A 13,361-nucleotide genomic window follows, 5' to 3' on the forward strand; every position below is an offset into this window, starting at 1 on the left:
TCTATCTCCAAAACACAAACATACACACACGTTAATCTCTTCTAGGTTACAATTATCTCCATAGACATCTTTTACCTTCTTTAGCAATTCTAGATGTCAATTTATAATCTGCACGTCAGCCTTCCAAAGATAATCAATGAAAGCATATTTCCCATTTTTCTAAATTTGAGCCTTAAGAATTATCTACTGGGAATTCTGATTTTCAGTTCCTATTAAATTTGTGTTTCTCTAATGTATTTTGCCTGAAACATTATGTTTATTTTTTAATTGTCAGCTGCTTGAATTGTCTCTACTTTGTTATGGAAATTAAGCTATTTTCTCATACATATCATTCTATGTATTTTCTATACATATCATTCCTCTCAAAATTTTCCTTGCCTTTTTAATAATTGAGTCATGTTTTTTCTCCATAATCTTTTTCTTGGTTCTTGTGTTATTTTTTTATGGCTCATCAGTTTATTATTTCAGTACACGATCTTTTTGTCTTGTTTCCAGCACATTGCCTTGATTTTAATAACTTCAGGCTCCAGGTTGCAAGTCACAACTCACATACCTCTTCACTTTCTAAACTACTACCAATTTTGTTTCATTCATATAAAGTGATACTTTATGATCTCTTAACCAATTCATTAGCAAGCAGACCCAGAACTAATTACCCTGTGGAAAATTTCATTTCAAAGAGAATCATTTCTTTACTAGCAATTCTTGACCAATAGTCAAGACCCAATTCGTATTCACACATTGGCTTTATGTTTCTTTCCCCTATACACAATTCTGTAATATCTTATACAACTTATGGCTATTATACCTGTTCCTTTTATTTGTGGTCATATCCATACAAAAAGAAAAAAAAAGAGTTAAAATATAGTTTTACCTGTGGACAGATGCCCACTTGAACAGATTTCTTTGGATTACTCGTTGAATCTTTAAGCCTAATCACTAAACCTTGAACTGCGATACTTGAAGGCAATACAAAGCAGGAAAGGTAGAGCAGATACTGGATTATCTAAAGAAACAGAAAAACAAGTGTTACATATATAATTGAATTCCATAAGCCTCACTAAAGCCACTTGCTTTATTTAACTCACCTGAAAAAATTGTGACTATCTTCCAATAATTGACAAAAAATACATATTTTTCTTTGTCAATCTATTGATACACTTGTTAACATATGACAAAAATATTCAAATGTATATTGGAAAAAAAATGAAAAGTGTAAGATACTAAGAATCCTGGGTTCCAGTAGGCAGCATAGTGGTTAAGGTGCTGGACTCCCACATGACCAACTGTGGTTCGAGTACCAAACCTGGCAGCTCGCTTTCTCACTTTCTACTTCTGTCCCTCTGGTCAAAATAATAATAATTAATAAAATAAATAATTCTTTAAGAAATAAGAATCCTGGTTTTTTTTTTTTAAATTACCTACTTACCGTTGTGAAAAGGAAAACATTGGTATTCATTAACTGTCACTAAAATAATTCCCAATATGCATTAAAATAAATTGCTCTGAAATTCAATTAGATAAAATTAAATACCCATAGACAATAAATAGAAAATTTCCAAATACCCATTGGAAATAAGTAGAAAATTTAAAAGAATGATGAGAAATAGTACCAAAAATACTTCTGACAATGAGACACGTCATAAAAGGAAAATAAATTTAGAGATCTTCTGATTTAAACTTTAAATTTTCTAAACATTTCTGGGTGATAGGCCAATATTCTATATCTTTAACACATCAAATATCTTTATTTAAACTTAAATATGGTGCTGATAATACTTAGAGTAAGTTTATTTTGTTTGGGCCAAGTCTTCCTTTGCCCAGATTAAAGCTACGAAAAAGCCAATTCTTTCAATAAAATAACCAGTTGCCTGCCTTCCAGGACCACCTATTAGTCTCGAGTGCTGCACACAGGTAATGCAGCCACCTGGTGGATGGAGGTTTGTATGACGATAAGAAAAAAAAAGTCTGTGTTCCATCATTAATTGGCACGTCAGTGAGAAACTGAAGGTAGAGCCTAGAATGAAGATAAATAAGGGAGTTGGAGAAGCACGGATGGATAAACTCTAAAAAATTGGCTTGACCTGTGCTAGGAATGAAGAGTTCACTCATTGGTTTTGTGAGAGCTGGGATATGAGCAGTCAAGTCTCTCTTCAGCTATGGTCCTACCAGGGGCCTCTGTGGCTTGTTTAAGTTGGGTAATTCAGAGTGGCAGCTCCAACCTATCTCAAGTAACCAGCCTATCCAAATAAAGAAAACCTTTACATTCTGAGAGGAGAAAAAAAATGTTTATTTCTTCTGGTAGAGAGAACTACCCTGAGTTTAACTTGAAGTATATCTGAAAATTGGGCTCGGACATCCCAGTCTATGTTAAATTTTACTCTTGGTTTATACAGTCCAGCATAGGGACCAGAACAAAGGAGATCCTGATGAGTCCAAATTCTATAACCAACATATCTATGAAATTTCACAGGCCTTAATCTAACTGGCACATTTCCTTTCAGAAAGAGAAACCCACATCTCAGATTCCTTTCAACAAACAGGTAAATAATCCAATAACCCTCTGAATGGGAGTTATACCTATATTAATCTATTATATATTCCTGTGTCAAGATATATTAACGTATCATAGTATGTCTTATACATATTTATGCATATACTGGCCTTCAGTTTTAAAAATAAAAGGTAATGTTTTAGAATATTTGCATTTGAATTTTAAAAAAGTAAGCCAAATATTTTTATGAAAAGGGAAGCCTTTCCTTTAATTTGAGAAAGGAATAACTTGTGGAGTTGTTTACTGACATCTAAGCGGCATAAAACTTACTCTATTCACAAAAGCATGGTTAATTATTATAAGCGAAGTCGGACTGTGGTATCTGCTAATACCTTGTTTCTTAGCAATCTGTATGTATATAACACATTTTATAATGGGCTTTGGTGATATCAAGGTGCATGAAAAAAGTAAATGATAGTTTAGAGCTTTCAATTCTTTTTTAAAGATTGAGCTAATTAATTTTCATTAGCCTATGAACTCAAATAAACTGGTATTTTGAATTGCATTTTACAGATGAGGGCATAAACGATCTGAGATACAGCTTACTTTCCAAAATGTAGTCCAAGTTGGTACACTAAAGTGGTATCAGCAACAGTGGTGCTAATAAAATCATACTGTTCAGTTGGTGATTAAATTGGTACCGTGACTAGTATTTTTATTAGCGTTATTGTTGCTCATTCCACTTTATCATACAAACTTGGAGACTACTCCTTCTGCATGTAATTAGACTCCTTCAGTTTTATTCCTACAGTGAATTTTCAAATTTTGATTCTTGAACATGTCTTTGCTTGTCTTATCCATCAGAATTCATATACATTTTTTTAACTCAAAAACTAGTCTTTGGGACCAGCAGTTAGCGTAATGGCTATGTCGCTGGACTCCCACGTAGTTGATCGAGGTTCAAGTCCTGGCCCCGGTGGCTTAAACTCACGCCAGGCGCGTGTGCGTGCGTGCCCAAGATCCCGATAGGAGAATGGAAGAGAAGGAATTGCGTGGCAATTGTCTGGCAAGCGTATGTGCCCTATAGCAAAAAACCTCTCCAAAAAAAAAAAAAAAAGCTAGTCTTCAAAGTCTTTTTTTTGTGTGTGTGTGGGGGGGAGGTTTTAGCTATAGGGTGCATGTGCTCACCAGAAAGAAAGAGAGAGACAGAGAGAAAGAAAGCGAGAAATCATCCCCCAGGGGGGATGGCCATAGCATAATCCCTTCTCCATTCTCCTCTCAGGATCTTGGGCACGCATGCACATGCACCAGGCGTGAGTTTAAGCCACTGGATCTGGGACTCGAACCGTGGCCAACTATGTGGGAGTCCAGTGACGTAGTCATTATGCCATCTGCTGATCCCTCAAAGTCTCTTGAAAGTTGTATTCTTCCAGCCTATTTATATCTGTGCTTTCCATAACATTTTTGAGTTTACAGATTGTGATGTATTATTGCTATTAACAAAAGAATGACTTGAAGGCTACTAAAAACACTGGCTCTTTTTTTTTTGTGTGTGTGAAAAAGTCATATGAGGAGCTACTGAATATAATGTTTAACCAGAAAATAATCTGGATATGATATGGTTGCTGGAGAGAAAAGGAAATTTATCACAAAACCTCCACAAGTTGTCTGAGTAGGAACCAACGATACTTCCTCTGTCAGCTTTACAGATACCTGCAAACTAATAGACTAGCTAGACGCTTCTATTACAGTCAAGGCTCTTTCTCATTGGGTTGCACAGAATATTATAATGTTCCTTACATACTTTGTGAATCATCCTTTCATCAACTTCCCAAACCTAAACCGCCATGCATTATATGAAGCTTTAGCAATAGTTTATGCTGTCCAGAAGTTTGTGTTTCAAAGTACAGTCCGAGAAGAATGTACTCAGCAAAGAAATGCAAAAATTGAATCAATAGTTGTTTGGAAACTATCTGCTTCACCGTAAATTCTTCTAGACACCATAGATAAAGCATGACTTTTCTCTACATCCTACTTATAAAGTGGCCTATGTTTTAACCTAAGCAAATTAATATGTCCCTTGAAGAATAATGGACTAGTCTTTTGCTATTTCCCTTTTCTTATATGAAAGGGTATAACAATGTCAAATTAATATACAGTATTTAAGTTTAGGTAACAACTCACCCAGTTTTACAACAGGAATTAAACTAAACCACCTTTTCTTTCCTAACATTTAATCGAATTAAAATTGGAATCTAATCCTCGGAGGCTATTTTCTTCTTCAAAGTGAACCATCTCTTAAATCCTATTGACTGATTTACTTTGACATCTAGATAAGAAAGATATCAATAGTGCATGGCCCACAAAATGTCAGTAACACAAAATCTATTTTTAGATATAAACTATTGCCAGAGCTAAAATGAGTATGAGAATAATAGTTATTAATAAAAATTAAATTAACTATGGATGCTTTTATAATGGGCAAATGAGGAAAAATAACTGACACAAATTTATCCATGAGAAACTTTAAATGGACCTTCCATATTAAACAAGTAACCTGATTTCCAATATTATATGTTTGGAATTGTGGGAAAACAATTGTAGTGGGCTGAATTATGGTTATGTTTATATCCCACTGCTCAGAAACTTTACTATTATTTTAAGTGGAAAAAGATGTGACTAAATTAAGACTCTTGAGTGAGAATGGTTTCATGGGTGGCCCAAAATACAATCTCATGTATGCTTATAATAAAGAAAGGTAGAGGGAGTTGAGAGAGAGACACACACAGAAGAGGAGACAGGGAACGGATGGTATGTGAAGATGGAGGCAAAGTAGAAAGTGATATGACCACAAGCCAATGAACACCAAGGAGTACCCACTGCCTCCAAAAGCTGTAAGAGGCATGGAACAAATTCTCTGTTGGAGTCTTTTTAAGAAGTGCAGCCCTGTACCTTGGCCTCCAGAAGTGTAGGAATACATTTCTATAGTTTAGCCACCAAATATGTAGTGATTTTATGACTACACTGAGTCACTAGTACAGGAGTAGCAGTGACTCATTTCTAAAAACCATGAACCAAGTATCTATACCATAAGGATGTTTGTCTTATAGGCACACTTGCACAGGTATGAAAAGACGCATGTGCAGAATGTCCAGGGAAGCATCATTTATAACCATGGAAAACTGAAACTTCCTGGGAAAACCGATAAATTGTTGTATAGTTATAAAAAGTGCTAATATCTCAGAACTGTAAAAAAGAATATGGGAGACCTATTTGCATTAATATGGAATGTTGTTTAAATTACAATAAGTTTTTTAAAAGTAAGCTGTAAAACATGAAAATATGTTTGTAGTCTAAAGTATATACACACTGAACCTTATGTACATATTTTTATATATGCCTACACAGAATAATACATGAAAAGCTATTCCTAGCAGATGCCTTTGGAAAGTGGCTATGTATAATTTATACAATTTTGAGATGTTTAAATATTATAATGTATATCTTGTTTTTCTATTAAAAACTTTAAACTACAAAATTTTAGTATGCAAATATAAATATACTTCTTAATATGTTAACTTGGTTGTAATTTGTAGCAGGTATTCTTATATATATTTCACATACAATTTTTCAACTTGTTTTTCTAATGCTTTTCTTCCGGTAGCTAAATTTTCATCATACTTAGGGATAGAAACATCAGCTTGTACACCTTATCCAGGGGTTGTAGTAAATCAGAAAGTTCTGCCTCAAAATATGACTTCAGGAGAGCAGAATATGCAATCCCAAATACTTCCTTATAGCAGAAAGTGTATTTTGAGCTGATTATTTTTAGAAACATCGAACATAGGAGAAGCTCTGAAAATGAGAGTGGATGTTACCTTTTTATAAGAAAAATTTACATCTATAAAGGAAATGTCCACTTTCTATGGTTCTCTTTCTCTCGAACATGAGGAGGACAGCCAAAGAATCAGTCTCCTCAATGGGGAAAGCATGGACTTCATCTGCATGACAAACTTTATCTCAGCATAACTAGCCTTTCCTCATCCTTCAATCTCTGTTTCAGTGGACTACTGCTACTGAAGCCTGAATTCAAAGCTACTTCCTGGAAAGGTACTTATTTGTCTGGGTGTTTCCTCCATCTAAATCCAGTATACATGACGTAAACTTATATTTGCTTTTCTCTCGTTAACCTGTCTTCAGTTACAAGGGTTCCCAGCTAAATACTAAGAAAGGTCAGAAAGAAAATTATTTTCCCCTCCCTTAAAGAGAAAGCCTGAATGATGCTAAACAGTGCGGTCTCCAACTTAGTAGCTTAAGCATTCCCTGGTAACTTGATAGAAATGCAAATTATGGGGCACCACCCCCAGATACACAGTAGAAACTCAGAGATTAATTCAGCCAAGTGTACTTCAACAAACCCTTCAGGTGGTTCTGATGCACTTGAGTGTTTGAAAATCACTGGTCTGGGCTCTTTTAACACACCTGCTGTGTTAGTTGTAATAACTGTAATGAATTAATTGTAGTCTTTGAGCCATTACGATGCTTCACATTCCATATCCTATCCACTACTCATTCCAAATAAAACATCCTTCACCATCTCTCTCTTCATAAGACTAACTCCTGTTTATAATTTATTATATAAGTAAGATAGAGGAAATGAAAATATGTTTGTAGTTAGTCTAAAGTGTACACACATAGAACTTTATGTACATATTTTATATAGGCATACACAGAATAATACATAAAAAGCTACTCATAACAGGTGCTTGTCTTATAGGCACAATTGCACAGATACACAAAGATGCATGTGCAGAATGCCCAGGGCAGCATCATTTGTAACTGCGGCAAACATCACCTGTAAATCTGTGAGTTTGACTTTGATCTCAGTCCTACCTCCCTGTTCATACTGTGATCATACAGATAAAGCACACTTGGAATTCTCCCCTGATTTTAGGACAGGCTTTATTCTTAGAACACAGTAGGTATGCAATAAATATAGCTTAATGAACAAAAATGAAATAACATCTTGAAAGTATTTTCAATCATGTTTGAATTAACATACAGCAATAAAGTACAGAAAAATAAACTCTTTGAAATCAAAACTTCTAAATTCCAACCCTTATCCCACTACTTTCTAGTATGCTGTTTAACTTCTGTCCTTTTTTGTGAAGTGAGGATTTTAACAGTGACTATCTCACAAACATGGAGATAAATTTAAACATTTAATAAAGGTCTATGGCAATTACAATGGAGTCATCAGCCAATAGCATGAATGACAGGAAATGAGTCTGTCTGGAAAGAGTCTACCCAAACATCTAAATACATCTTCAGGTCCACTGGAGAAAAACAGTGGTTTACCAATTAGCCTGTTTACAGATTCTTCCTCTTTCTTCAAGTCATATTAGAGAAACTTTGTGTATGAGGGAGAATACCAATATATCCTTGTGTTTTTTTCCCTCCCACAGTTTTTAAAACCACAGACTCATTTCTAAAAACAAAATTTTACTTAAACTCCTATTACTCAAAACAGTGGCTCTGGTTTATTAGGATACAGAGAACCTGGCTCTCTACCTCTCAGCATCATCTGACTCCTGAAATTATCCCTGAGGCTTTCTTAACATGCTAGGGTTCCTTGGAACATATCTGTAAAGACATTTATAATATCTTTCCCACCTGTCCTATTTAGTAACATTTTCTAGTCAATCTAGAAAAAAATTATATCAGAGATTTTAATCTTCCATTTTGTATTTAGACTTCAATTTTGTGCGTGTGTTTTAATTTTTTCTCTCAATCTAACGGATTTAGATTATTAATTGACACTAGGAAAGGGGAGTTACAAATTCCTGGATATTTCTAAGAAGATTATATGACCAGAGAATACCCCTTTTACTCTTCTATTAAAATGTTCATTTTGGGACCAGCAGTTGGCATAATGACTATGTCGCTGGACTCCCATGTCGTTGACCGCAGTTTGAGTCCCGGACTCAGTGGCATCAACTCACACAGGGTGAATGTGTGTGCATGCCCAAGATCTTGAGAGGAGAATGGAGGAGGAGGAATTGCAGCATGGTCATCTCCCCTAGGGGGTGATTTCTAGCTTTATGTCTCTATGTCTCTCTCTGTCTTTCTGGCGAGCACATGCACCCTACGGCAAAAACCTCTCCCCCCCAAAAAATAAATAAATAAATAAATAAATGTATGTTCGCGTTAAGAAACTTACATTTAAAATATCCATAAGATCTCATGATACCAATGACAAGGTACAGAAATATGCTATAATAACCTACAACATTTTATAAAATACAATACCATTAGGGCAGGATTAAGAAATAGTACTGCAGTAAGGTAGATCAATCTGGCCATAGGCGACAAGACACATGATCTTCCTTTTCACCATGATAAGCTTCCCTATGAAAGGAGCCTATCAACTCCTGTGGACCATTTCTATTCTTAGAATCCTGAACTAAGGATTCTATCTATGACACAGGTCTTTCTCACTCAACATTCTATCACCTATAGTCTCATGATTCCATGAACCCTGTGCTCACCTTCCTTGAGCAGTCATGTTTATAATATGGAGAAACTAAAGATATCTAAATACCCAGTTCTAAAAATGGCTGACTATATTCCTGTCATCTAGTTGACAGACTTTTAGAGATCTTACTTGCATTTTTAAGTTTCTCCATTTTATTTATTTTGTTTGTTTATTTGGAGAGGTTTTTGCTATAGGGTTCATGCGCTTGCCAGAAAGAGAGAGAGAGAGACAGAGAGATAGAAAGTGAGAAATCCCCCTCCCCGGGGGGGCGTAGCCACGCCACAATCCCTTCTTTTCCATTCTTCTCTCGGAATCTTAGGCACGCACACACATGTGCCCGGCGTGAGTTTAAACCACCAGGTCCGGGACTTGAACCATGGTTGACTACATGGGAGTCCAATGACACAGCCATTACGCTATCTGCTGGTCCTGACCCCTTTTTTTATTTTATGTTGCTTTGCTTTTAGTTATAGTTAAATGAAATTATGAGGCTTTTAACAAGGGTAAAGTTGTAAAGAGTGTATCCACAGATAGTTACCACATGTAAACTTAGCTCTAAATGTCCCTTGCTGGTAACCAGTTGCCTATATAAGTAACATTTGCTGCTTCCTATTATGCTACAAGTCTCATGGAGACACTTGGCATGCATTTTTTTTTTTTCAAAATACTGCTTACTAGCGGTTGTCAAAATCTTGTTTGAAATGTTAAAGTCTACTTCCCTAATTTGCTTCACTCTAGAATAAGGGTTTTTATCATTTAAAATTTAATTTTTTTATTAATTTATTTATTTCACATACTTTCACTGAACATCACCATAGCATACCAAGTGTGATTTTCCAGCCAGAATACTTCCCCCCCCCCATTTCTCACTCTCTGCCATTTCCCATCCTCCTCCCACCCTGTCTCTGGTATCTGCAGTTGTTTTCCATTTCTTTATTCTTTCCCTTATTGTATTGAGTCACAAAATATCTTAATTAAATTATCTAAATACTTTCAATGGTATTTTCAGCTGGTATATACCTGTCTGTAAACAAAAGTTGACTTTAGGCATGAAACTCTGTGGGTATAATGAATATACTGTAAAATAAAGCTTTTAAGAATTAAAAGCCCTGTACTTCCTACTCTCATCATATACCCTACCCAGTTTACATACCATTAAATCAAAAATTTATACATCATGTCAATCATATATTGTTTGATTAAAAATATCACTTTCAATAGGACTTAAATAGTCACTAAATATATCATTAGTATGAGATGACTATCTATAGACATGCCAAATTATAGATACATATACAATTTTTATGGCATCGATATTGGCAGTGACTGTTTACAAGCATTGCTTGTCAGGCCAATAAAACTGCTAAAGTAGGAGTCAGAGGAGAAAATTATTATTTTCATCAGATTTTAAAATATTCTCAAGGTTCACTGTGAAGATCTTTAAGGAAAATCTTTAAGGAAGCATCACATTGAAGTGCCATAAATTCATGCTCTTGTGTTAAGAATTTAATGTTCCTCGTTATGTAATAGTCACCCAACACTGATTATGAAGTTCATGCTGAATGGAGAAAAAATGAAACCAATGTTAAAAACTGCCATGGACTACATAATATTTCAATCAATAATGAGTCTTCATGTGAGGGGTCTTCAAAAAATCCACAGAAAATGCATATTATGAATAAACTGTTCATGGATCTCAAAATTTCTGCACCAAAATAAATTTATGCTCTTGTTCCATTTTTCATTAACTTTGAAAGACCCTCTGTATATGACAGTGAAGCAGTTAACTATTTCTTAGACCCTAAGTGTGTAGCTGTCTACACCATCTACTTTGTGAACATATACTCTAAGATGTTCATACAAGGATGTAAGCTCCTAATGACACTTCTCTCAGAACATATTTCAGTCCTTAACACATGATACCAGCAATGCCACACATCAACTTGTCCTAATTTCATGTTTCTACCTTTAATTACTTCATTAGTTTGTGTTTCCAATTTGCCTTTTAACATACATCCTAGAATTTTCCCATCATCCCAGACTAGAGGTTCTCCTACCTGACTAGTTTCATTCTATTCCATTCTATTCACTCATGTTTATTCTGACTTTGCTGCACCTTGGAAAATCAGATTCTGTTCCTTGTCCTCATACTTTCTTGACATGCTTTTATGTTCCATAAGAAAACACTATATTTTTCTGACTTTTAGTTTGCTGATCCCCATCATTCCAGCCTGACAGAATGATGATAGCTGAGATGAAGCAGCTGACACCAAAGTGCCTTTCTTTCTCCCTCACTCACTAGAATAACAACATTCCAAATCTGGGCACAGCACAAAGGAGATTTCTGTCTTCTCTCTCCACCTCAAAAAAGCATTCCTTTCTCATCTATCCCAGAGAAAAAGGCATCCCTCTTTTTCTCTCATAGTTAATTCACTTAGTTATGATTTTTTTTTTTTTTTTGAGACAGAGACCTTTGCTGTAGTAGATGTGTGCTCACCAAAGACACAGAGAGAGACAGAGACAGAAATTACCCCCCGGCTGGCCACACCACAATCCTTCTCCATCTTCTTCTTAGGATTTGGGGCATGCGCATGCACATCCCTGGAGTCAGTTTTGAGCTGCCAAGTCTGAGACTGGAACTGCAATTGACCATGTGGGAGCCAGCGATGTAATCATTATACTATCTGCTGGTCCCATTTAAAATTTTTAATGAAGTTTCTCTTTCCTTTCTAAAGAATTTAGCTCCAATAAATTTCACATTTTATTTTTAATTTATTGGCCTTTTCTGTTTTTATGAATTTTTTTCTTTGTCTAAAAAATGTATATATTTCCTCAAGCCTAAACGCTGTAGAAAAGTATTACATCGTTCAAATCCTGCTTCTTCCTTCAACTGCTACTATTATTTCTTTCATCATCTTAACTTAAAACTTTATGTGAGGACTGTCTTTCCTTTTAACTTTTATTTTCTCACCACTCACTCCATCGTGAATTTCTTGTGTTAGGTCTTTATCTCACAAAGTTGGACAAAAAGAATTTTCTCCTGGAGATTAATGATGACTTTCTAATCTCAACAGCCATTGAGTTTCATCTCACAAAAATTTTCTGCAGTATTTAACACTATTTAACTATATCTTGTACTTCAAACTCTGCAGTCTTTGGTTTCTCTCATTATATCACTATTCCTCCTTCCATGGCTCTGTTCCTCTCAGGTCCAACTTATGTGAGCTCCCATTAAAGCTCTATTGTTTTCTCTGTACATATTCTCCATTATATTATCCACCTCTATAGATTCAGCTACCTCTTTTATTCTGATTCTCTACCCCTTGCAGAAATCCTTTTCCTAAATTGTAATTCTTCATTAATTACTGCTCCCTAGATATTTTCAAATGAACATTCCACTGAAATGTTAAATTTCCACAAGTAGGTTGATTGAAACAGAAGTATGTTCCTAGGCTGGAAAATTCTGGATCCTTTCTTTAGAGGTTATTCCTTTTTAGCAGTTCCTGGATATTTCTTTCTTTCCATTACTCTCTTCTCACCTCACATCTGGAAAACTGTAAAAATCCCCTAAGGGCCTGTCTAACTTTCAGCTTCCCATCTCTCCTCTCACACCTCTTCATACATCTGGCCTACTCAATGCACACTAGTAGGATTACTCTTCCAACAATGCTCCTCAGATTGGGTCACTCTACTCCAAAAACATCACTGGTACTCCTTAGTCTTAAAAACTCCAACATTTGACTGCATTACATTTTTCTTGCTCACTTTCCCATTATTTCCTACATTTTATTAGAGTTCATAGCATTATACCAGAAAACATCTGTCCTACAGGATGTTAATAAATATTTCATGTAAATGGTCTCCTAGATTTGAGACATTATCTGCTAAATGAAACATTTATTTTACAACATGTACTGCAGTTTGTTTTAGTCGAACAATACAGAATTCCTAATTTTGTTAGAAGATAGCAAGTTCTTTTTCTCAAGCAATCCACTTTCCATTAACCCAGCCCTCCTGGATTGTCACATGATAAACATACCCACCCTACCACACAAATAAGTGATATCATCTAAAATAAAATCATGAAATTATTGGGTCGTCAGAAAAGTCATGATGAATTTTTCTGTTTTTCTATGCAAAAATGTATCATGATCATTCCAATGACCCAATATTTCTAATAGTTTCTAAAAACAGGAACATTCTCCTTCTCTAAACTCTCAATTAAAGCTATTTGATTATACCATATTATATATTGCTTTTCAAATTATTCATTTCTGTCTCGATTGTAAGTATTGTTTTTTAATTTGCCAGAAGGCATATACACCTGCAAGG

General features: G+C 35.1%; 1 protein-coding gene across 4 annotated transcripts in view; it reads right to left on the bottom strand.

Annotated features, from left to right (window-relative positions):
• SLC16A7 (solute carrier family 16 member 7) overlaps nt 1-13,361 on the bottom strand; it is a 220,444-nt gene that overhangs the window by 99,810 nt on the left and 107,273 nt on the right. For 2 of the 4 annotated variants that reach the window (XM_014585585.2, XM_014585584.2), the window contains exon 3: nt 875-1,006. The exons of 1 other annotated variant lie outside the window; for it this stretch is intronic. The gene's annotated coding sequence lies outside the window, so the exon portion shown is untranslated. Of the gene's footprint in view, nt 1-874; nt 1,007-8,803; nt 8,918-13,361 lie in introns of those variants that run through there. One more of the 4 variants, XM_006171867.3, reaches the window with a different exon arrangement.

The sequence above is a fragment of the Tupaia chinensis genome, unplaced genomic scaffold, assembly GCF_000334495.1.
Source record: "Tupaia chinensis unplaced genomic scaffold, TupChi_1.0 Scaffold150006_1, whole genome shotgun sequence".
Taxonomy (NCBI): Eukaryota; Metazoa; Chordata; class Mammalia; order Scandentia; family Tupaiidae; genus Tupaia; species Tupaia belangeri.